Below are 24,496 nucleotides of genomic sequence, written 5' to 3' on the forward strand. Positions count from 1 at the left end.
ACTTTTCTCTGTAATTTGGACTTGTTAGTGTGGTGTTATGATGTTGTTGGTGACTTTTAGTTAGTTTTGTCTACTTGATAAACTTATTGTAATTCGGTTGTAACAATGTTAGTTAGCCTTTGTTGATTATGCTTATATATATATATATATATATGTATGCTGCTGAAATTTTGTTAAATCCATACTCGATGGGTTATGCAATCAAATAACTAATCTTTTATTTTTTCCAAGCAAACTTTCTCTCATGCATGCCATGAAATGCAATAATTAAATGCAACCATTTTTTTTTTTGGCATTTAATTCTTTAAAATGTTTTACATTTACCCAACCCCATTTCCTATTATAGATTCTATGGGGTCTAAATGGTATGCTGCGAGTAAATAGAGCAACAGGCTCTGATACCACCGTTGTTATGCCCCGTTTACACAGAATCGGACCGGTGATCGAGTTAACTCCGGTCAACCCAAAACCTACCAGGATCATCTGATACACTACCTCACCATAGCATACCCACATCTAAGATAGGTATTCAAAAGTTCAGCGAAAGACTTAAATTACCTGTAAATATCCTCAATATACTTGATACCCAAATTGTAGTACATAGCTAAGTACATGTGGGCCGACAGGCATGATATTTACACAAAAAGAATAATAATTTACATATCAAGTACACAAAAGAGGAGGTCATCAAAAATCAAAAAAAGTAAAATCCTGTACGGTGTCATTACTGCGGTCCCGCAGCACAGCCCTCGCACATGCAATCAGCACCGTGCTCATACTCCTCAGGGATCCACCAATCCTCAACATGAAACTCGACTGTGGGGCTTGACTCTTGATCTTCAGGTGGGTGACCTGTAAAATCATCTAAAAGAGGTGTGCACGTGGGATGAGCTCACTAGCTCAGTAAGTGAAAAGAAAGACCACATAAACATTCACATCCATATGTACTACATGTAATGCAATTCATTTTAAATCTTATCCACCTAAACAACATTACTAAGTCTTAGGTTATGTGCTACTCACAATCGCAGTGCGCGTATGCCTCGGATACGAGTCGTGAACTCCATCCTGCGATACGCCTATAGGGTTGTCGAAGAAGGCCCACCGTGAGTACTTAGAAAAGTAAAGCATGCCGACCGCTGGTTCTCAACATAAAAGTAAATGACAGAAATGTAAAGGCGCCAACCCCAGTAATTTAAAAGCCGTACGATTGGCCCTCTTGAATATACCACTGAGGTTGCTGACTGTCCTAATGACCAACCAGGCGTATGTCTAACCACCACAGTGACCTGATAACCGTGACCACTGCTTCCCCCCAAGTGATAACCCAACACCTCAACCCCTGTTGGGAAGGGTCGTAGCATAGGGAGTGATAATCCTAAACCGTATGCTCCTATATGACAAAGTACAATTACATAGTGCCATCGCATCCCATACCACGGGCCACCAATGCACTCGTTTTCAAACTGACTACGGCGTCTAGTCTAATAATGCATCATGCACAGTAATCCAACCATTCATCACATAAGCACATCAGTCATTTAGCATTGAGAATGTAAAGCACAACACATATATCATATATCATTTGTTTAGAATGCACAAGCAATACGTGCGAATTGCATACGAGGATGACTAATCTACACAAAATTTGCATAATGACATGGCTTGTCTAGATACAATTTAATGACACAAAAACACGCCTTAAAATAAAGTCAAATGTCCTCTCCCCATTTACCTGTTGGGTACAAAAGCTCACATTCGGTACAGGTGAGATCCGGCGTGAGAAACGTAAATTCTAGTGGAACCTATCATAAGCGAATGAAGTTAGCATTTCACCACCTTGGGGTCAAAACTAATGAGGTTTAATATTTAAATCATGTTTAAAATCATGAAAGAAGGTTGCCTGCCCGTTTTGGGCCCATTTAGGCTCAAAAATCTGACTGGTGGGCCAACAGGTGGGCCAGACAGCCCATCTGTCTTCGCCCACCGGTCCAACAGGCGGGCCAGATAGCCCACCGGTTCAACAGGTGGGCCCCTACAGGTGGGCGGGTTCACCCGCCGGTCTTCGCCCACCCGTTGCGAAAATTGATTTTCTCTCTTAAAACACTCCTCAACCTTGAGAAAACCAAATGGGGCTGTTCCAATCACATTTTCCACATATCTAAGGTCTCATAAGATGATTCTAACCTAGGTCTAAGTTAGATTTAAGGATGTAAAAGAAATCTTACCTTCTTTGCTTAAGAACTTTTCCAAAACCCCGAAATCACCTCTTAACTCAAGAAATCACCATTGCTTCTCAAATCTTGCAAACACTTCTTTAAACCTTCAAAATCAACACAGAGACCATCTATTAAACCTGAGATTCATCATCTCAAGTGGGATTAACAAGATCTCAAGGAACTCTACCCAAATCAAGGGTTTCACTTGGGATTTTGTGAAAGTTTAAGAAGTATAGCCTTCATTCACCTCTAATCGTAGGTCTCATGTTGGGGATCACTTTTCCGGTGCCGGAATGAGAAGATCAAACCTCAGCGTCACTTAAAATCATTTCTTCCTCTTTTTCTTTTTCTTTCTTCTTCTTCATTCTCTTTTCTTCCTTTCTTTTCTCTCTCTTATTTACTTTTCTCACCTACTCTTTAAGGCATTAAATGAGAAAAAAGAAAAACTATAAGTACTATTTATACTAGATCATATTTAGTAACCACATGGGTGGGTCACACTGGTGGGCGGGTTTGCCCACCTGTGACCACCCACCTATTGGTCAAAACTTAGCCAAACAATTGAGATTTCAATGGAATTCGACTCTCAGCATGTATCTCACTCTCGGCATAAGATATATAATACGTATACACTTTAGGATACGGCTATATACTAGCATTACCCATACATAGCCTTATGATACGTGCATGTACACGGCTTGGGTACACCCGTCTCCTTTGGCACTGACTCGGACTTGTTTGGTCAACCTGTGTTCAAAGTCACCCTTACCATTATGGTCCATAGGGAACCCACCTTAACCCTCTCTGGTTCCTGCATGGTTAAACCAGGTCAACCATGTAAGTAAACCAGGTTTTAAAAGTAGGGTATCACAGTATGAGTCAATCCCATCAACCTGACATAGTTGTATCCAGGGACGTATGAGTTAATCCCATCATCTTGTGGCCACCATGGGCCTCCCCATGCAATATCTTGTGCAGTTCTTCCTTGTAGGTAATCCTCCCAATCAATGATAAGCTTGAATTATAGGGCTTCCCTCTTATCTTGGTAGCAAAGAGCTCTGAGTTGGCATCCATTTAACAGCCTGGTCAGCTTCAGTTTTTCAAGTAGCCAAATTTGGAAAACAGCAGGACTTCCTTGATAATGATCAAGTCCAAATTTATGGCTATGGCTCATGTCATCAAATCCCTTTAGTGTCTCTACAAGGACTGTGGGGATGATGTCACCTCCTTCCTTTAATTGCTTTAGCACTTCTATCAAAACAAGTGGTGCACCACATCCATAAGGTCGTAGAATATAGTGAGCTATCATGCAAACTAGAAAAGCATCCTGTGATCTTTGCTGATGGATTCCACCCAGTGATAGATACTGAATGAAGATCCTGGCCCCCTTCAAAATGTCAATCTTGCCATATCTAATGAACTACTTCATTTTCTCCTTCCCCCATCTAAAGAAATTCTGAATTTCCTCTAAGTATTCTTTCTTCAAAGATGGTTGAATCAACCTACCCCTAGGTGTAGATAACATACAAACTCATAATTCTTTGAGAGTTGGGTAGATCTCAACCAACCCAAATCGAAATACATGAAGATGGGTATCCCAGTGTTGAGGCACTTGTCGGAGTAAATTGTGATGTAATTCTACACACCCAATCTGACTGAGCATTGACATATTCATAGATTCTAACAGTCCTAGTATCATTATGTTTATGTCCAAGGTCCATTTTCTCAATGTCTCATCTAAAGAGCCCATGACCTTCCTTGAAACTATCACAAGCAAAGAAGAGATGTGATGATTTTTCAAAGTATCACTCATTAGTTTATTGACACAACCAAACTTTTACCACTATTGCATCAAAACATTTTTTTTTTTAACTAATCAAGGATGGGGAATGAATAGACCCTGATATACTGGTGCTGGGTGGCATCTTTTGGGGGATGGAATTCTGGACAAGAATTTAGAGGACCATAGGTGAATGACAGATACCTAATGGCCTTGTATGCCAAATGGTGATTCTTGGGGGACATAAGCTATGATGATCTTTTTCAATACCTTGATTATTAATCTAGGAACCAATTTATTGCCTTGAAATTGTTGAAACTGCACTTGCACATGTCAAGTTACCTACGTATCCCTTGAGAGGAATCAGGTCTAGCATAGTTTGGGCTGTTCACCCTTTCAAACATAATATTTCTTGAGTTGATCCATGTTGGCCAGTCCGGGTATTTCTTCATCGTTATAGTCTGTGAGTTTTATAGCCTTGCCTGGTACAATTTCTTTGACAGTGAATGGGCCACTCCAGTTGAGCCTAAATTTCCTCTTGGGTCATGAATTTGGGCTCTTTGTTCTCAAAGAACAAGCTCACCCTCTTCTATATGACGGGACTTCACATTCCCGTATGTATGCCGCACACACAGACAGTCCCATTGGAAACTTAGAAAAATCCCCTACCTACCCCAAACACCCTCAAATTCATCCCCTACCTACCCAGATAACCCAGAAACACTCCCAGGCCTGAAATCCTAGAAACCTTCACGCGGGAGAGAAGAGCGTCCAATTTTGGCTTTTATATATGAAGGAATCCGATTAAGATGACCATACGGATGGATAGTGCTCGAGAATATGATTTCGACGATATAAGGCACACCAAAATCGAACCAACGGATCTCTCGTAATTATCAACGAAAAAACCCCTAGTGTGCATGCTAGCCAGGAGGCCAGCCCGCACATGTGTTTGTTGCCTATGGCTGCAGCATGTGCATGCTACCCATGGCAGCAGCCCATGCCTACTGGCCATGGCAGCAGCCCATGGCTACTGGCCATGGCGGCAGTGCAAGGTTGCTACCCATGGGCTACAGTGCAAGGTTGCTGCCTACACCATGCACCATTCTAAGTCATGCCATGCACCACCCTGCCCACTGCCCTTGCCTGCTGGCCTGCGCCCCTTCAGGTACAGGCCCACACCCATGCCAAGCCATGCCATGCACCACCCTGCCCACTATCCTTGCCTGCTAGCTTGCACCCCTGTGGGCACAGGCCCACGACCTTACCCATGCTACCACACACCCCCTGCCCATACCTTGTTGCCTTTGTGCAAGCCAGCAGGCCAGCCCACGAGCGTGCACGCACTGGTCAACAGGCCAGCTCACACACATGCGTGCATTGGCTGCTGCCTATACATACACATACTTGCTGCCCATGCCTGCGCCCACTTGGCTGTTACTCATGCGTCATCCGTCACACACCCATGACATCGCCCGCATTGCCTACCTATACTTACCATACCTCAGACACTTTTCCCTGGTCCCGGACACCACCGTCAACGATTGGGATTGATGTTCCCCTGACCCGGTGGGTGAAGAAGTTCCCTCTTCACCCACTTAAAGCCAAAAACCCCCTTTTTTGCTAGTAATTCTCTCTCCCATAAAACCCCTTTTTTATCCATTGGACAAAAGCTCTCCCCACCCATTTTGGTCCAAACCCCTCTTTCACCTAGTGTATAAAAGACCTATCCACCCTCTTTAGGCAAGAACCTCCCATTTGGTCCGTTGGATAAAGAGGTTTCCTGTTCTCTATTCGCTGGAGAAACCTATAAATACCCTCCTCCTTTGGATTTGACACACCAAAGTCCCACCTCACTCCATTATAGTGAAACTCCTCCCGTCCCCTCTTGATTTTCTTCGGGTCTTTGGAGCAATCTTCATCAAGATCTGGAATCTTGTTTGGATCTTCGAAGTGTTTTCGGGACTTTGAAGATCTTCAATCGAAGGTCTTAGTTCAATCCAATTTTTTCCAAAAATAGTGTGTTCTTCAACCCCTTCCTTTGAGTGTTCTTGAGCTTTACCAAAAATAGAAATCCCTCCCCCTTGGGTTTCTTCGGGTCTATGAAGAGATCTTTGTCAAGATCCAAAACTCTATTCGGATCTTCAAAGTGTTGTTCGAGGCTTTGAAGCTCTTCAATCCACTTGTAGGTTCATCCGTTTATTTCCAAAATAGCCATCCCTAGCAGAAGCCCTGTCCGAGTGCCCCTAGAATCTTTCTAGAAATAGCTATTCCCAACGGAAGCTCTACCAAAGTGCCACCTCAGCCTAGCCCTCCCCTAACCTATCCCCAGCGGAAGCTCTGTTAGAGTGTCACTTCATCCTAAGCCTGAAAATAGCCTTCCCTTGCCAAAGCTCTTTTCGAGTCCATATCCAGAAACAGCCTTCCTAGTCAAAGCTCTGTCCGACTCCCAAACCTGAAAGTAACCATTCCAAGCCGAAACCCTATCCACACACCATTACAATCAACATCTCTCAAGAAAGGAAGTTAGAGGTCAAGACCATCTTCCCCTGAGCCAGGAGAACCTGAAAGATAGTCCGAGCCAGTGCTAATTGGGGGCCCACCACTCTTGACCCGAAACAGGGGTTAAGGTCAAGTATATTTTCTTAACCAAATCGTCATAATGTAGACCTTATATTAACCATGTTTTAGTGTACGCAGTTATTTAAATTCAGTCAATGTATATATGTGTGATAACTTAGCCATGTATGTGGAATACTAATAATCATGGAAAATGTTCGTTCTTAAGCATCTAGTAGGAAGACTAGTTGAACCGGATAGATTGGGTGCCTAACACCTTCCCAGTTCTACAACCTGACACTTACCCCAAATCTCTAGACCAAACCAACTTTCAGGCCCTTTTCTCCAGAATTGGGCCCACCCCCGGGTCCTAGGCCAATAATCCTAGGTGGTGACCCAAACCTTTTTGTATGATCCCAATCCCCATATTGGACCATCATCAAACCCCCGTCTGGAATGACGAACTTTACACTCTTACAAAATTGGCCTCCACGTATCTTCGAGTGGCGATACAGTGGTGCGGGGCCCTCAAGCAGAGCATACACGACACACCTCCCTCCCTCATCAAAAAGAGAAAGAGAGGAGAGAGGATGGAATCGATGCCAAGCCCCTTTTTACAAAGAGGGCGGAGGCATCTCCTGCCACTACCCTCACAGTGGTGACTCCACTGGGGACAAATGTCAAGCTTCCAACACTAGATGCTACCATTAAATGCAAGAATATTTTCCACCACATTTGTTTGAAAATGTGTTTGGCTAACCCCATGTTTGTAATTGTATTCACTGACTGCATCATGCATCGTGCTCGAAGTGAAATCATTTGGCAAGGGTACTCCTTGTCATGCCCGTACCCTTAGGGAGGTCAGTGCATGACATACTAAGTACTCTGAGAGCAAATGATATCAGCTTCCTGTACAAGAATGGAAGGTATTGTACGACGAGGATGTTGTAATTGTACCAGCACCCTCGGGGAGGTCCATGCACTTTATGACATTCTGAGATCGAATGCGTCATCAAACGACGAGAATGTCCTTATTTGTTCCAGCACCCTCGAGGACGTCCATGCACTTTATGGAATTCTAAGATTGAATGATGGTTACCCTACATTACACTTTTGCATACAATCACTCACGGTTCCACCACCCCGTGGCCAATTGCTTAACCTCGTGTGTAGTCACGAGTAATGGGCAAGGAAGTCACCCCCTTGATCTCGTACCTATGGGTATATCAAAAGGATCACGTACCTTGCAGATATAGATCCTGTCAAGGAAGCCTTGTCCATCCTATTGCATCTACTGCATGCTTGCATTACGTAGAATATAGATGGAGAAGCTAGAAGTGCCACAAGCTAACTGCAGAACTTGTTTGCGATCTTGAAAAGGAATATTCCTATATTATATTCCCATTATAAAGAATTGCTTTCCTAAGTGGGTTTCGGATAAAAGGTGTCCCTCCTCCTTAAGGAAAAATTCCAGACACATGACTCGTGGGCAATCCCGTCAGAGTCACGTCAAGTTCCAAGAAGTCCCAAGAAAATCAGGAGGAAAGACGCCTAGTGGGGAAAAGAGCAAGGAAAGCATGACTTAATTACATGAAATATTTTAATGGAATATTCTCGACAAGCCATTTGTATGAATTTTCCACTTATGACATTGGGTGGACCAGAGGCATTAAACCCTATCCACCCCCTATTATTAAGTGGACTAACTTTGGATAGATCATTGGTTGTTAATTCAGTGAATGTATGAACAAGGGGTTGGGAATTCAAGAATCTTAAAATAAGCCACTTTTCATTCAGGCACAATTCCACACCTCAAGTCTTCTCCACGGTCCCTTTGGACATGTCAGGGTAATCAGTTGACTCACCTAAGTTCAGTATCACCTCCGTCATCTCTCCACGATTGTCTACTACCAAGTGAGTACAGCCCAATTAGTATGGATCCACATGACTTCGAATCACCCGAACAGGCCTAAGTCTATCCCATTGAGACCTTGTAGATAGAAATGGCTAAAGTTAAGAGAGAAATAGCTCAGATCTTGCAGTCACTTTAGAATCCTCCCAGAATTGAGCTGGCATCGGCTACGGGAGATATAGAATAGAATGGAGCTATGGGTCACCATGGAAACTCTTCCCGAGTTGACTCAGGAGAACTCGAGCATGTCAAACAAACCGGTTAAAGAGGATCTTCACCTACCCATCCAAATGGTCAATGAGGGGCCTATTCCAGGGTTCCTCCTCCAAGGGTAGTGATTGAAGATGAAGAAGAGGAATTTACAGCACATATCCGGATGGAATCTTTGAAAATGACCGGGAAAGGAAAGTCAGGGAACAATTGGAAAAGTTGGAAAATATGTTCTGAGTAGGGAAGAGTTTGAAATGCCAAGTAGTAGTTCCAGATGAAATGAGTTTCTTATCTAGGGTAAGGATTACCAAGAAATTCAAGTGGCAGACTGACAGGTTTGATGGGTTTGGAGACCCCAAGGCTCATCTCAAAGTCTTCCTTAGCATTGCCAAGTTATGGCAACTTACAGATAACTAGATGTGGCAAGCCTTCATGTTAATCCTATCCGGGCCGGCACTAAGGTGGCTCACGCAGTTGGAGTCATCCCAAACTCAGAATTGGGCCACAGTGGTGAAAGCTTTCACCAAGCAGTACTCATACAATACTGAGGTAGATGTGAAACGTCGGGAGCTTGAGACGTTGAGATAGTAGCCTAGAGAAGGATTCAACGCCTTCTTGATGAGGTTCAGGGATAAGGCCCCCATGATGGTAGATCGGCCTTCAGAAGTAAAGCAAGTGGAGATGTTGATAGAAAACCTGTCAAAGCCCTATTATGATGTTCTTTACTATCAGTATTTGCAAACTTTTGATGCCTTAATAGCCACAAGAACACGTGTGGAAAACAGAATTCTGAGAGAGGCCCAGTATCAAGGATCCTCCCAAGATGCAAGCAAGAACACCCGAGTCAGATAGGGAAAGGTCTAGAAACTAATATGGTGAGCACAGTTCAGCAGTCAATCTCACCAACCACTTCTTCACAGCCCTTTATAATACAAATAGATGCACCCGCCCAAAAGGCCCCTCGCTCAAGAAGGCAATTTTTTTATTTGGGAATGCCTGTAATGACCGTATATGAGAAGTTAAAGAAGCAAGGATTGCTAGGGACAGTGGCTCCAAGAGTGATTAGCAGCCCTCCTCCAGCTTGGTATAGGGATCATGAATATTGTGCCTACTACACTCAGAAGGGCACAATACTAAAAGATGTTTGGGTTTACAGCATACATTTCAGGACTTGGTAGACAATAGAACCATTGAGGTTCAGGTCAAACAGCCTCCCAATGTTAATACCAATCCACTCCCTGATTATGTGAACAATTTGGATGAAGAAACTACAGAGAGTGATCCCACTCAACTCATTGTACCTAGAGCTCGGAAGAATCATATGAATGCCCGAGTTTATGAGAAAATCATGAGTCAAAGGGCTGGAATCATAAGGACTCCCAGAAGAAGAGAATCATCAGAGGAAGAATTAGAAAATCAGACACCCGTCGTTCATCCTTCCACATCAACAGAAGGGTCAACAGTACCACATTTCCAACCCCCACCATACCTTCCACCTTCACCATATTATCAGCCTTCACCATATCATCAACCTTTCCCCCACCATCAAAGTGGAAGAACCTCTTCATCCTATCACCCCCAATCTTTATATCCTACCTCACGTATCATTTCGTTTTCATACCATCATGCTTCATATCCCTCATCACCCTTATACCAATCCCATTCTCAAGGTTCGATGTATAACCCAAAGGAACGATGGACGGACGGGTACAATTGGAAGGAAATGCTTGCACTACCAGATTCCCCAAAAATGACCTCATCAATAGGGTCGATGAATGCATTAGGGGAAGACCAAGAAAGTGATCCCACTTCCCTAATTTAGCCTGTTGTATCTTCAGAAGATAATCCGAAAATAATTGAAGAAGTTATAGTTGATCTTCTCAGAGCAGTAGCCGCATTGGCCATAGGTGAGCAAATCAAAGAATACACTTCCCTAATCCACATAAGGAGTGATCCAGAAGATAATGAGTTAGGATTGGTCCAACTTTGAGCCAGTGATGACAAGACCAACCTTATGGAAATATTTCGGTTCATAGGCTCTGAATACTACGAGCATTTGGATGCCAGAGAATTTGATAGTCCAGAAGAATCTAATGAAGAATCAAGTGAGAGGGAAATCAATAAAGAAGAGGATGATGATGACGACGATGATGAGGATGAGGATGAGAATGATGGAGATGACTCTGAATCTCAGGAAGATGATGAGTATCCAAACTGGGATGACTACCTAAGGCCTGGGTACATTGATAATGAGGATGAGTCAGAATACTATCCACCAGATGACTAGATATGTTTCTTAGTCTATGCCATTAGTGTTAATGATTTGATGGTTGATCCGACAGTTTGGCATTTACCCTTCCCTTTGTATGGGAGGAAATGATTCTACATCAGATTCAGAAAGTGATGAAGGATCTAGAGAGCCGATGCAAGTTTATCTGGATGAACCCGAATCCACATTAGAGATGGAGGAAAAGCTATGTGAAGTGTACTCCAACACATTGAGAATGCAGGAGGGGGTCAAAGAAATTGACAACATGCTAGGTGAAGCAACTATCAGTGATCATTACTACCATGAGCAGTTAGATGATCTAAAGGAAATAGGGCCAGATGACACTTTCGTAGAGGTGGTAGATGATTCCAACAGCTTTTCAATGCAGTCAAGAAGCTCCGAGCCAGGGTTATGGATATTTTTGGAGGACCTCGACTTCCCACCCCAAACAGGGAAGGAAAATTAGAAGAAGAAGATGATTCTATGGTAGGGATAATCACCCTAACAAACAGCGATGATGAAGCTTGCTATCCCATGGAGATTATTGTAAAGAAACCTGTCGACATGATGGAAACTAGAAGTGGGAAAGACTACAAGGGCAAGGCTCTAGCAATAGAACAGCCAAGGGCTAATGAGGCCGGAACTAGCAGCTTGAAGAAAGAACCGGAGAACCTGGTCTTGGCTTAACTCAAGAAGTCCCAAGAAAACATCTCAATTTGAGGATTGTTGATGGCATCCCCAACACATTGTGAAGCAGTCTTGAAGTCCCTTACTAATGTGCAAGTGCCAATCGAAATAAATCTAGCACATCTAACACATATAGTAAGGGTAACATATGCAGTGCAATCTCTAATGTTCTCGAATTTATAACTTCCCAAAGGGGTCCAGCACAATCGAGCTCTCCATATCATAGTAGAATGCCTTGACAAAGTGGTTTCCCAAGTTCTTATTGACAACAGGTCAGCTTTAAATGTGCTACCATTAAGATCAGCAAAGAGTATTGGCATCAACTTGGAAGAAATGAAGCCAACCACCCAAACCATACAGGCGTATGACAATACCAAGAGGAAGATCCTTGGCATCATTACCCTTGCTGTAAAGATTGGCCCGGTGAAGTTCGACATTAATTTCCAAGTCATTGACATGCTAGCATCTTTTAACATGCTCTTGGGAAGGCTCTGGTTGCATCCTACGAAGGCAGTGTCCTCTAGTCCCTACCAAAAAATGAAGTTCATCAATGAAGGAAAGGTGATCACAGTAACTGGAGATCCCAAAGTGGTGAATACCTTGGCCAACATTGAAAATGGGGAAGAATAAGACCAAGAAGTCCAACTAAGTGGTTTTGAAAAGGGCACAACTTGTGCAGCCATTGCCAAAGAAGCTCCAAAAGAGGAAATCCTAGCAAACTATGAAGCCATCTGGAGTCCTCCAATGAATCAGATGATGAAGAATATGCAATATTTTCCTGGCATGGGACTAGGGAAATATCATCAAGGAGTTCCAAAGTAGCCTAGTTTGGCAGTGAACAAAGGGAAGAATGGTCTCGGGTACACTCCTCCGACCACCAAAGGGTAGAAAGTGCTGAGGATGACTAGGAAGATCTCTGTCTCTTACTACCCTACTCTCAATGGGTATTTTGTCAAAGAAGGAGAGGATTTCTCCTTTTGTGGAAATGTGGAGCCTTAGTTTGATGACACCGCAGCAAAGATGCAACCAGGATTTGAAGTGTTTTTCAAAACGAGTTCGACTGGGTGACTCATGAAGTGGAACAACAGAAAATGCTAGTCAATAAAGCTGACCAAGGTAGTTGCATCACTGAGATAGCAGAAATTGCACTGATTTCCTCTGGTGATCCTACAACATTGATCCAATCGAAGGAGGCACCTAGTCCTTGATTTCTCTTGAAAAGAGAATGGGAGAAGAAGATGAGGCTCACCTAGAGTTTTCCGCTTCCCATTGATTTAAAAGGCTTCATTTGCTCCCTCCTATAGGAGCCAAGAGCTCGAGAGCTACATGAGCTTAAGCCTCGCCCTTTCAGAGGAAGAAGTGTGTATACAAAGCAAAGAAGAGCTCAGAGAATGATGGTCTGTATGTACGATGCCCAAACCAACTACAACGGGAAGTCTCATGAAGGTGGTCAAAGTTGTGACCGAGGCATCGGGATGGCATCCCTCAATAGGCTAGAAAAGATGGACTTCATAGAAAAAGGATTGAGTCGTCTCCACCAATCTTCACCCCTCAGAAAGTTCAGCTTCCGAGAGCAGGGGATTGATCAGCTGGTATTCGTGAAGAAGTGGGCACCTGTCCAGAGGAACCATTGCACCCCTGAAGAAATAGCAGTAACTTTCTTGGAAGGAGAAGAAGGCTTTGCCACACCTCCTCATCCATCAAACCACTGAACCGCTCTTAAACTGGACAAGCATTGGAGAAAACTTCAAGTTTGCTCATGCTATTGAGTCAACCAGCCTGAATACCCCTGGTAAAAGCATCAAGCCAGTTATCGAGTCCATAGTCGAGTCTATTGTTTATGATTCTGTGTCAACCTCCCCTCTTAAGGAGAGTCTAGTGTCCTTGTATATCGAGTCTGTTACTCCTTCTCTCATGAATGAAATTTTGATTCCGAGTACGACTTGCCTCTTTTTTTTGATGATGATCTTAATAAATACTAAGAATTAATAAAACAATGCAAACCAAAGAAAGCCTAACCCATCCATGAAGATACTCGAATTATTAATCTAGGAACCGACCAAGGCCTTTGAGAGGTAAAAATTGGCACTACCCTTGATGATGAAGAAGCGAAACAAATGATTAGTCTTCTGAAAGAATTCACTGAGGTCTTTGCTTGGTCTTATGAGGATATGCCTAGTATCGACCCCAACATCGTGCAGCATCGATTGTCGACTTATCCGTGGGGAACCTATTGTTACAAAGTGATGCCTTTTGGACTGAAGAATGTCGAGGCAACTTATCAGAGACCAGCTACAACCATATTGCATGACATGATGAACAAAGATGTGGAAGTCTATATGGATGACATGATAGTAAAGTCAAAAGATCGGTAGGGGCATATTCCTGCGCTAAGGCATTTCTTTGAACGAATTAAGAAGTATCAGCTGAGGTTGAACCCTTAGGAATATGTATTTGGGGTAATAGCAGGAAATTTGTTAGGCTTCTTGGTGAGAGAAAGAGGCAGTGAAGTCGGCACTATCAAGATCAAGGCAATTTAAGAAATACCCACATCTCAGACTGAGAACCAAATTCGAGGATTTTTGGGTCATATCCAGTATGTTAGCAGATTCATAGCTCAGTTGACTACAATTTGTGAACCAATTTTCAAGCTACTAAAAAAGGACCGGCCACTAAATGGAATGACCAATGCCAACAAGCTTTCAACAAAATCAAGGGATACATCATGAACCCACCAATATTGACACCGTCAGTGGAAGGAGAGCCGCTTCTGTTGTATCTATTAGTAGGAGAATACTCCATGGGTTCTTTGCTAGCACAAAAGGAGACAAAAGAAGGGGCAGAGCATGCCATATATTATCTCAGCAAGAAGTTCCTGGAGTATGAGACGCAATACACATCTTTGGAAAGAACTTGTGCTGCACTGATTTGAGCAACGAAAAGGTTGCGACACTATATTGTTTCTTATCTGGTGCACTTGATCCCAAGGATCGATCCCATCAAATATCTCTTTGAGAAACCAGCCTTAACTGGGAGGATGGCCCGTTGGTTGTTTTTATTATCAGAATTCGACATCACCTATGTTACTCAGAATCTATCAAAGGGTAGGCCATATCCGATCATTTGGTTGCCCATCCCACAGAAGATGGAAGATCCTTGGATGATGCCTTTCCCGATGAAAGAATTGCCACAATGGAGGAAGAAGACACAGTTAATGAATGGCAGTTATTCTTTGATGGAGCAGCCAATCACAAGGGATGTGGTGCAAAAATATTGCTTGTCACTCCTGATGGCCTTTATTTTCCTTCATCGCCTTGATTTCCCCTATACCAACAACATTGCTGAGTATGAAGCTTGTGCTTTAGGACTAGAAATGGCCCTGATCATTGGGGTTAAAAGGATCAAGGTGTATAGAGATTCATCCATTGTCATTTGTCAGACGTAAGGAAAGTAGAAAACTAGAGATGAAAAGCTGAAGCCGTATCAAGAACATCTGGAAGAGGTGGTTGAACACTTTGAGAAGATCTCATTCGAATACTTTCAGAGAGATAACAATAGGTTTGCTGATGCCCTTGCAACTTTGGCTTCCATGCTAGAATGCAACCCTATGGCTAGGGTCCGACCATTCTTAGTAGAACAAAGAAGCAGACCCATTTATCATAATTAGGTGAACTCTCTCACTGTGGATGGTCGGTCTTGGTTCACTCGCATAGTGGATTTCATTAGGGAAAGGAAGTACCCAATTGAAGCAACTGATAGAGAAAATAAATTTCTGAGAAGATATGCCACCCAGTTTATTCTTCAAGAGGACCTATTATACAAGAGGTCCTATGACGGAATACAATTGTTGTGTGTGGATGAGGAGCAAGCTACAACCATCATGGAGGAAATTCACAAAGGTCTTTGTGGACCCCACATGAGTGCCAAGATATTATCTAAGAAGATCCTCAAGGTTGGGATATTACTAGAACACGATGGAAGAAAATTGCATGGACTTCATCAGAAAATGCCACAAGTGTCAGATATTTGCTAATATCATACATATCCTACCAACAGAGTTGCATTCACTCAGTTCACCTTGGTCATTCTCCACTTAGGGCATTGATATCATTGGAAAGGTCAGCCCTAAAGCATCCAATGGCCACAGGTTCATCTTGCTAACCATTGATTATTTCACCAAGTGGGTAGAAGCTCAGTCCTATGCGGTGCTTACATCTACTCAGGTAGCCAAATTCATCCAAGAAAATATCATTGCACGATATAGAGTACTTTAATAATTGATATCAAATCAAGGATCTCATTTCTGGGGCAAGACCAATAAAATTTGCACAAAGTTCGGTATCAGAAGATATCGCTCTACCACTTACAGGCCACAGACCAATGGGGCAATAGAAGCAGCCAACAAGAACATCAAAGTCATCCTGCAGAAAATGGTGGAAACACACAAGGATTGGGGCGGTTTTACTTGTGGAAATCCTCAACAGGGGTAACCCCTTTCTCTTTGGTATATGGGGTTGAGGCGGTTCTACCCATGAAAATCCTAGTACCATCCCTAAGGGTGCTCCTTGATAGTCAACTACCTGAAGGAGAGTGCGTGAAGGCTAGACATGATGAGCTTGACTTTCTCTATGAAAGGTGTATGAAAGCCATGGATAATTTGAAGAAATATCAATTGAGAATGGCCCGGGCCTTCGACAAGAATGTGAAGCCTCGTCAACATAGAAGAAGGCAAATTTGTTTTTCGAGAACAAAGAGCCCCAATTCATGACCCAAGAGGAAAATTCAAACCCAATTGGAGTGGCCCATTCACTATCAAAGAGATTTTATCAAGCAAAGCTATGAAAGGCATAGATCACAATGGCAAAGAAGTACCAAGACTAGTCAACATAGATTAACTTATGAAATATTATTTTTGAAAGGGTGGATAGCTTAAACTACGTCAGACCTGATTCCTTTCGAGGGATATGTAGGCAACTTGACATATGCAAGTGTGGTCTCAACCATCTAAAAGTAATAAATTGGTTCCTTGATTAATAATCAAAGTATCTTAAAAGATCATCATAGTTTGTATCCCCCAAGAATCGCCATTTGGCATGAAAGGCCATTAGGTATTTGTCATCCACCCATTGGTCCGTCACTTCTTATCCAGGATTGTGTCCCCCAAGAATTGACATTTGGTATAAAAGGTCATTAGGTATCTGTCATTCACCTATGGCCCGTCAACTCTTATCCAGGATTCCACCCCCTAAAAAAAAATTGCCACCCGGTACCAGTTTATCAAGGCCAGTTTATTCCCCACCCTTGATCAATAATAAAAAAAAGAGCTTGATGCAACAGTGGTAAAGGCTTGTTTGAGTCAATAGCTAATGAGTAATGCTTTGATAAATCATCATATCTCTTTGTTTGTGTTGGTTTCAAGAAAACTTATGGGCTCGTTGAATGAGACATTGAGAAAATGGACTTAGACATAAATATAAGGGCACCAAGATTGCTGGAATCCATGAATGTGTCATTTCTTGGCTTGGTTAGATGTGTGATGCTACATCACCAATTACTCCGATAGGTGCCTCAACACTGGGATGCCAACCTGCATGTATTTCGGTTTGGATTAGCGGAGATTTGCCCAACTCTTGAAGAATTTTAGGTTTGTATGATATCTCCAACTAAATGCAATTTGTTCCAACCATCTTTGAAGAAAGATTGCTTAGAGAAAATTCAGAACTTCTTCGGATGGAAAGAAGGGGAGGTGAAGAAATTGTCAGGTATGGGAAGATCGATATTCTAAAGGTGGCCCAGATCTTCATCCAATATCAACCAATGGGAGGAATCCATCAACAGAGATCACAGGATGCTTAATAACTTTGCATGATAGCTCATTATGTTCTCTACACTCCCAGACATGGTGCACCGTCCGTTCTGATTGAGGTAGTAAAACAGTTGAAGAAGGGAGGTGATATTGTTCCTACTGTTCTTGCAGAAACACTCAAAGGATTTGATGACATGAGCTATGGCCATAGATTCGGGCTAGATCATTATCAATTAAGTCCTGCTATTTTTCAAATTTGGCTCCTTAAGAAACTGAAGTTAACCAAGCCATTAAAATGAGGCCCACTTGAAGCTCATTGCTACCAAGATAAAAGAGAAGTTTCATAGATCAACCTTATCATTGATTGGGAGAAGTACCTACAGAAAAGAACTGTGCAAGATATCGTATGGAGGGGCCCAAGGAGGCCACAAGAAGATTTTTTTATGAAGACCCCTGGTTACAATTACATTAGGTTAATGGGATTGACTCACACATCCTTTTATTTGCCTATATACATCAACCGACAATATGGGCTCGAGGAGACGGACCCAGAAGAGTTAGTGAACTTTTACCCACCTCAAGAATTTTCTCCCCACCTTATTACTCACCTATCCCACCTGTGGTAGGAACATTATTCCATTTTTCATGTGATTCACTTGGTAATAGAATGAGGAAGTATTTGGATTCTCATGTAATCCCGATTATTCTAATTGTGACTTGAGTTATGGAATTGATTATTCCTGAACATTGCAAGCAAACAAAAAACAAAAAAAATAAAGAAATATTTTCTTTGTGCCAAAAGTAAGTTTTCATAAGATGCTGAAATAGAATGATAAACAAACAAGGAGAGGGAAAAAAGAAAAAAGATACAAAATATCCATGTGTTTGTGTTTTTAGTAAATGCAGGAACAAATCCCCATAAGTTAAAAGTCATCATCTGAGCCATGCTCCAAACCATCCTCATTGAGCACCGGAGAAACCGCAAATGCTAGTTCAACCTACTCCAGCCTCTTGGTCAGGTCCTAAATCAATGTGTCTTGCCATGCAATCTCCCGATCCTTGGCAACTATCACCTCGCACAGGCAGTAATGCATCCTCCTAATCTCAGTATAGACCTTTGGAGACACCTGAGAAAGAGCATATCAGCCAGAGGAGATCAAGAGTTAATTGAAAGATGATCAGATACTCACATAATCATGAGGAATAGGCAGCCCAAGGGAAGCATCTACATCTATCTGTGTTATGCTCCAGAAGATGAGGGAGACTGGGGTTGGCTGTATTGGGATAGCTCTAGGCAAGGAAGCTATGGAAGGGGACGTTAGCAACCCTGAGAGACCCACCTGTACTGGTAGAGGGTCTTTCTTGTGAAGGATTAGCAGCACTAGCATCCAAGCGAACAGCAGAAGGATCTACACGTCACGCTCCCCCCTTGAAGAACATCAATCAAGACCAAAATAGAAATGAATTTGAAGTAAATACTCAACATAGGACAACATACCACTGGACCATCAGGACCAAGAGGGATGCATACTATCTCCTCCTCCATGAAGGCTCTGTAGTCCCTATCCTGATCTGGAAATGAGTCATCCCATACTCCGGCAGCCAAATGCTCCATCTCATCTACTGGGATGATCTCTGAGCAGTGTATAGTGGGTGGAGGAAGACCAAGAGAAGGGCATGGCTCGATATCTGACCACTATAGTACTAGTCTCTCTCCCAAATACTAGGCATGACCCCACATTCGCAAAAAAAGGACTCAGTGCTCGGATGAGTGCTTAACTAAGGTGAATCTTTCAAGATCTGGAAATACGAGGTTATGGAATGGTCTCCAAGTAACCTGTGAAACCAAGGAGAAGTAAGTACAGCAGAAGATGAAAGGAATTTCAATGTCAGTCATGGCATACCTCGGTGAGATCGTTTAAAAGAGAACAAGCGGTGGTCCCTGGAGGATGGCGTCAAGCCCTAAGCACCTGATTATCTCCTCACATCATGGCTACAGGGAAAGAGAATGCCTTAGGGTCTCTCAGTGTGGGAGCTAAGGTCCCCAAATGCTCAAAACACTAAGGCTGTTTTAAGAGATTAAAGTAAGAAAATGTAATCCAAATGAATGAAAGGAAATTGGTACAAGAAGGAAAGTTACCTAAATAATGAAGCCTGCCCACTTGAGGCCCCTGTCTCCACATGATAGCAGATCTAGGGGCCACAGGAGATATGCATAGGCAGGCCTGCCCCAGTCCCAAGAATCTACTGTACGAAGATCTCAAAGGAAGTTCACCAGACAGATATCCACTCCACCTCAGAGGTCGCTGCAGAGGCACTGACCCACAGCAAACAGCAAGAAGGTACAGGCTACCTATGATATGTTTCCTGGGTTCTCCCCCAGGCCGACTTTCCACCATTGGGCACTAATCTCCACTAGGTGGATGTGTGTCTAGCCAGCTGTAATGGTGATACCGGTCAGGTCTGCGAACTCTCTGGCAGTCTAAACTCTGGAAAGGGTCATGGATCTACCACCGAATGGAATGTCTATCAAGGCATAGAAGCACAGATGTGTAATGGTGATCTCGCCAACAGGTAGATGGAAAGAATGAGTATTGGGCAACCACCGCTCCATCAGAGCCCCCACTAGTGGGGTTAAAATTTCAGATCTCAACAAGGGCTAACCGGCACAGGTATGATGCATCAACCATCTCCTTCACTCTATGAGGAAGCATCCTATGCCATGACTGAACCATTCTCGGGTGGCCATACGAGGCCAAGGTAGGTTGTTTCCTCCCTCATGCTAATGGAAATAAAGAATGCATAATAAGAAAAAACGACAAAAAAACAACATAAAAAGAAAGACAAAACAAAAGTAAAAGATAATCAAAATAATGAATACAATGTAAAGACTTACCCAGGAACCCCATATAGAGTTGCAGATGTGATTCCAACTGTTGTGAAGAGTCTGCCCGGAGTACCAATCGGCCAGGCCATATACACTACTGCAACTCTCAAGCTAAACTTCTCCCAAAGTCTTTCTCTTTCTCCATTCAGCCATAGTTTCCAAAATTGCAAGAAACCCTCGAAAGTTTTAAAAATTACAAGAAACCCTAGAAAGTTTCCCAAATTGCACAAAAGCCCAGAAGAATATCAAATTCTCCAAATAACTCCTCCCTCAAGAACAAGATGAAGATCTTCAATAACTTCAAGAGCAAGGTGAAAAAACTCCAAGAACAAGAGGAAAACTTCAAGAAAAACCAGAGAGCTCCAGGAACTCAAAACTCACTCAGAAAACTTAGAATGAAGAATGAACAGGGGAGGGAGACCATTTTATAAATAAAAAAAAATTGGTTTCCCAAAAAAAAAATTTGAGATTCCAAATCAAGCATCAGAATTCAAATCAAATTCCAAATCAAAAGCAAAGAGCAAAATTCTAAATCAAAGAACCAAAAATCAAGAATAAAGGGAAAATCAAGAAGAGACATAATGCCATTAACCTGGCCCCCAGGAGGCCCAACCCCTTTGAATCGGTTCCAAGTGGCCCAATCTCATCGACCAATTCCCTGAACTGGCACATGTGAAGCCCAGCTAAGGAAAATAAAAAAATTGAATGTTTTTATCTGTTACAAAATGGGAAGAGCAATGAATTCCTCTCTTGTAACCATTGGTCCCAGATAGTCCATATTGGCTCAAAAGACTGAGCCTCAAGACCAAAATTCCCTGAACTAGCACATGTGAAGCCCAGCTAAGGAAAATCAAAAAATCAAAAGTTTTTACTTGTTGCAAGAGTGGAAGAGTAGTGAATCCCTCTCCTGTAACCCCCAGTCCCATATAGTCCAGACTGGGTCGAAAGACCCAGCATGGAGACCATATTCCCTGAATTAGCACATGCGAGGCCCAGTTAAGGAAGAGTCAAAGATCAAAGTACTAACCTTTTTAAGGATTAGAAGAGCAACGAATTCCTTCCCCCCAATTGGTAGCCCAGTTAAGTCCTAAAACTTTAGAGATATTATCTGTTGCATTTTCAAACTCCATTATAAAGGAGCAAGATGACGGCAGTATATGCTCCAGGTGAAAAATGTGATCGTTCTTTTCTTTGTCCTTTGGGTATTGATACAGGCCTCGGCCAAAGAAGGACATTCTTTAGACACCCAAATTTGTCACCCTCCTCTGGCTATGATGAAATATGGATCTTAGACGTGACCTTTGGCTTCCGATCAATGGAGATGATGATGGAAACTTTCCCCTACCCAAAACCCTAGAAACCCCTACACGGGAGAGAAGAAGGTCTAATTTTGACTTTTTATATGAAGGAATCTGGTCAAGATGACGGTACGGATGGAGTGCTTGAAAATACGATTTCGACAATATATGACACGTCAAAATCAGACCGACGGATCTCCCATAATCATCCCTGGAAAACCACACTTTTTTGCATGTATGCTATGCAAATGGAAGGTCCCGTTGGAAACCTGAAAAAATCCCCTACCTACCCAGATAACCCAAAAACACTCCCGGACCTAAAATCCTAGAAACCCTCACATGGGAGAGAAGAGGGTCCAATTTTAGCTTTTTATATACGAAGGAATCTGGTCAAGATGACTATATAGATGGATAGTGCTCGAGAATATGATTCTGACGATATATGGCATGCCAAAATTGAATTAACGGATCACCTGTAATCGTCACTGGTCGCTAGCCAGCAGGCCAGCCCACGCGTGTGCTTGTTGCCCATTGTTGCAACACATGCTTGCTGCCCCTGGCTGTAGCGCATGCTGCTTGCACCATGCACCATACCAATCCATGCCATGCACCACCCTGCCTACTGCCCTTGCCAACTAGCCTGCGCCTCTACAGGCACAAACCTACACCCCTGCGGGCATAGGGCCACAACCATGCGCCCCAGCAGGCACAGGCCCACAGCCTTGCCCATGCTGCCATGCACCCCCTGCCCATACCTTGTTGCTTATGTGTTGGCCAACAGGCTAGCCCACTCGCATGAGTGCATGGGCTAGCAAGCCAGCCTGCACACATGCATGTGCTGGCTACTGCCCATACATACATATGCTCCCTGCCCATGCCCACATCCCCTTGGCCATTACCCGTGCTTCATCCGTCACACACCCATGACATCGCCCACATTGCCACCTATACTAACCATACCTTGAGCTCTTTGGCCTAGTCTCGCGCGCCACCGACAATGGCTGGGATTGACGTTCCCCTGACCTAGTGGGTGAAGAAATTCTCTATTCACCCACTTAAAACTAAAAAAACCCCTTTTCTAGTAATTCTCTCTCCCATAAAACCCCTTTTTTACCTATTGGACAAAAGTCCTCCCCACCCATTTTGGTCCAAACCCCTCTTCCACCCAGTGTATAAAAGACCTATCCCCCCACTTTAGGCAAGAACCTCCCCTTTCGTCCATTGGATAAAGAGGTTTCCTCTTTCCTATTGGCTGGAAAAACCTAAAAATACCCCCTCCTTTGGATTTGACACACCAAAATCCCTCCCTACTCCATTGTAGTGAAACTTTCTTCCCCTCCCCCTTTTGATTTTCTTTGGGTCTTCGGAGCGATCTTCGTCAAGATCCAGAATCTTGTTCCGATCTTCGAAGTGTTCTTTAGGACTTTGAAGATCTTCAATCCAAGTTCTTAGTTCAATCCAGTTTTTGCCATAAATAGTGTGTTCTTCAACCCCCTCCTTTGAGTGTTTATAAGTTTTATCCGAAATAGAAATTCCTCCCCCTTGAGGTTCTTCAGGTCTATGAAGAGATCTTTGTCAAGATCCAAAACTTTGTTCAGATCTTCAAAGTGTTCTTCAGGGCTTTAGAGCTCTTCAATTCACTTATAGGTCCATCTGTTTATTTTCAAAAATAGCCATCCCTAGCGGAAGCCCAGTCCAAGTGCCCCTGGAATCTTTCCAGAAATAGCTATTCCCAGCGGAAGCTCTGCCGAAGTACCACCTCAGCCTGGCCCTCCCCTAGCCTACCCCCAGCGAAAGCTCTGCCAGAGTGCCACCTCATCCTAAGCCCAGAAATAGCCTTCCCTAGCTGAAGCTCTATCCAAGTCCAAATCTGGAAACAGCCTTCCCTAGTCGAAGCTCTGTCCCAATCCTAAACCCGAAAGTAACCATTCCCAGCCGGAACCCTGTCCGCACACCATTCAACATCTCTCAAGAAAGGAAGTTGGAGGTCAAGACTATCCTCCCTTGAGCCAAAAGAACCTATAAGACAGTTCGAGCTGATACTAATCAAGGGCCCACCCTCTTGACTAGAAACAGGAATTAAGGTTAGGTATATTTTCTCCACCAAATCGTTATAATGTAGACCTTATATTAACCATGTTTTAGTGTACATAGTTATTTAAATTCAGTCAATGTAAATATGTGTGATAACTTAGTCATGTACATGGAATAGTAATAATCGTGAAAAATGTTCATTCTTAAGCATCTAGTAGGAAGACCAATTAAACCGGGTAGATTGGGTGCCTAACACCTTCCCAAATCTACAACCTGACACTTACCCTAAATCTCTGGACCTGACCAACTTTTGGGCCCTTTTCTCTAGAATCGGGCCCACCCCCGGGTCCTAGGCCCATAATCCTCGGTGGTAACTCCAAACCCTTTTATATGATCTTAATCCCTATATTAGACCATCATCAAACCCCCGTCTCCAATAACAAACTTTATGCTCTTACGAAATAGGCCTCCATGTATCTCTAAGTGACGATACAGTGGTACGGGGCCTGCAAGCAAAGCACATAAGACACACCCCCTCCCTCATCAAAAAGAGAAAGAGAGAAGAGAGGACAGAATCGACCCCAAGCCCCTTTTTACAAAGAGGGCGGAGGTATCTCTGGCCGCTACCCTTACACCACCTTAGCATATGTGAGGACTGCATATGATTAATCTTCTACCCACTTGGTGAAATAATTAATGGCTACCAAGATGAATTCGTAACCATTGGATGCTTTGGGGTTGATCTTCCTTATGATGTCAATGCCTCAATTAAAGAATAGCCAAGGAGAACTGAGTGAGTGCAACTCCATCGGCAGGATGTGTATTGGAAAATATC

Source organism: Macadamia integrifolia, chromosome 14 (assembly GCF_013358625.1).
Source record: "Macadamia integrifolia cultivar HAES 741 chromosome 14, SCU_Mint_v3, whole genome shotgun sequence".
Lineage (NCBI taxonomy): Eukaryota > Viridiplantae > Streptophyta > Magnoliopsida > Proteales > Proteaceae > Macadamia > Macadamia integrifolia.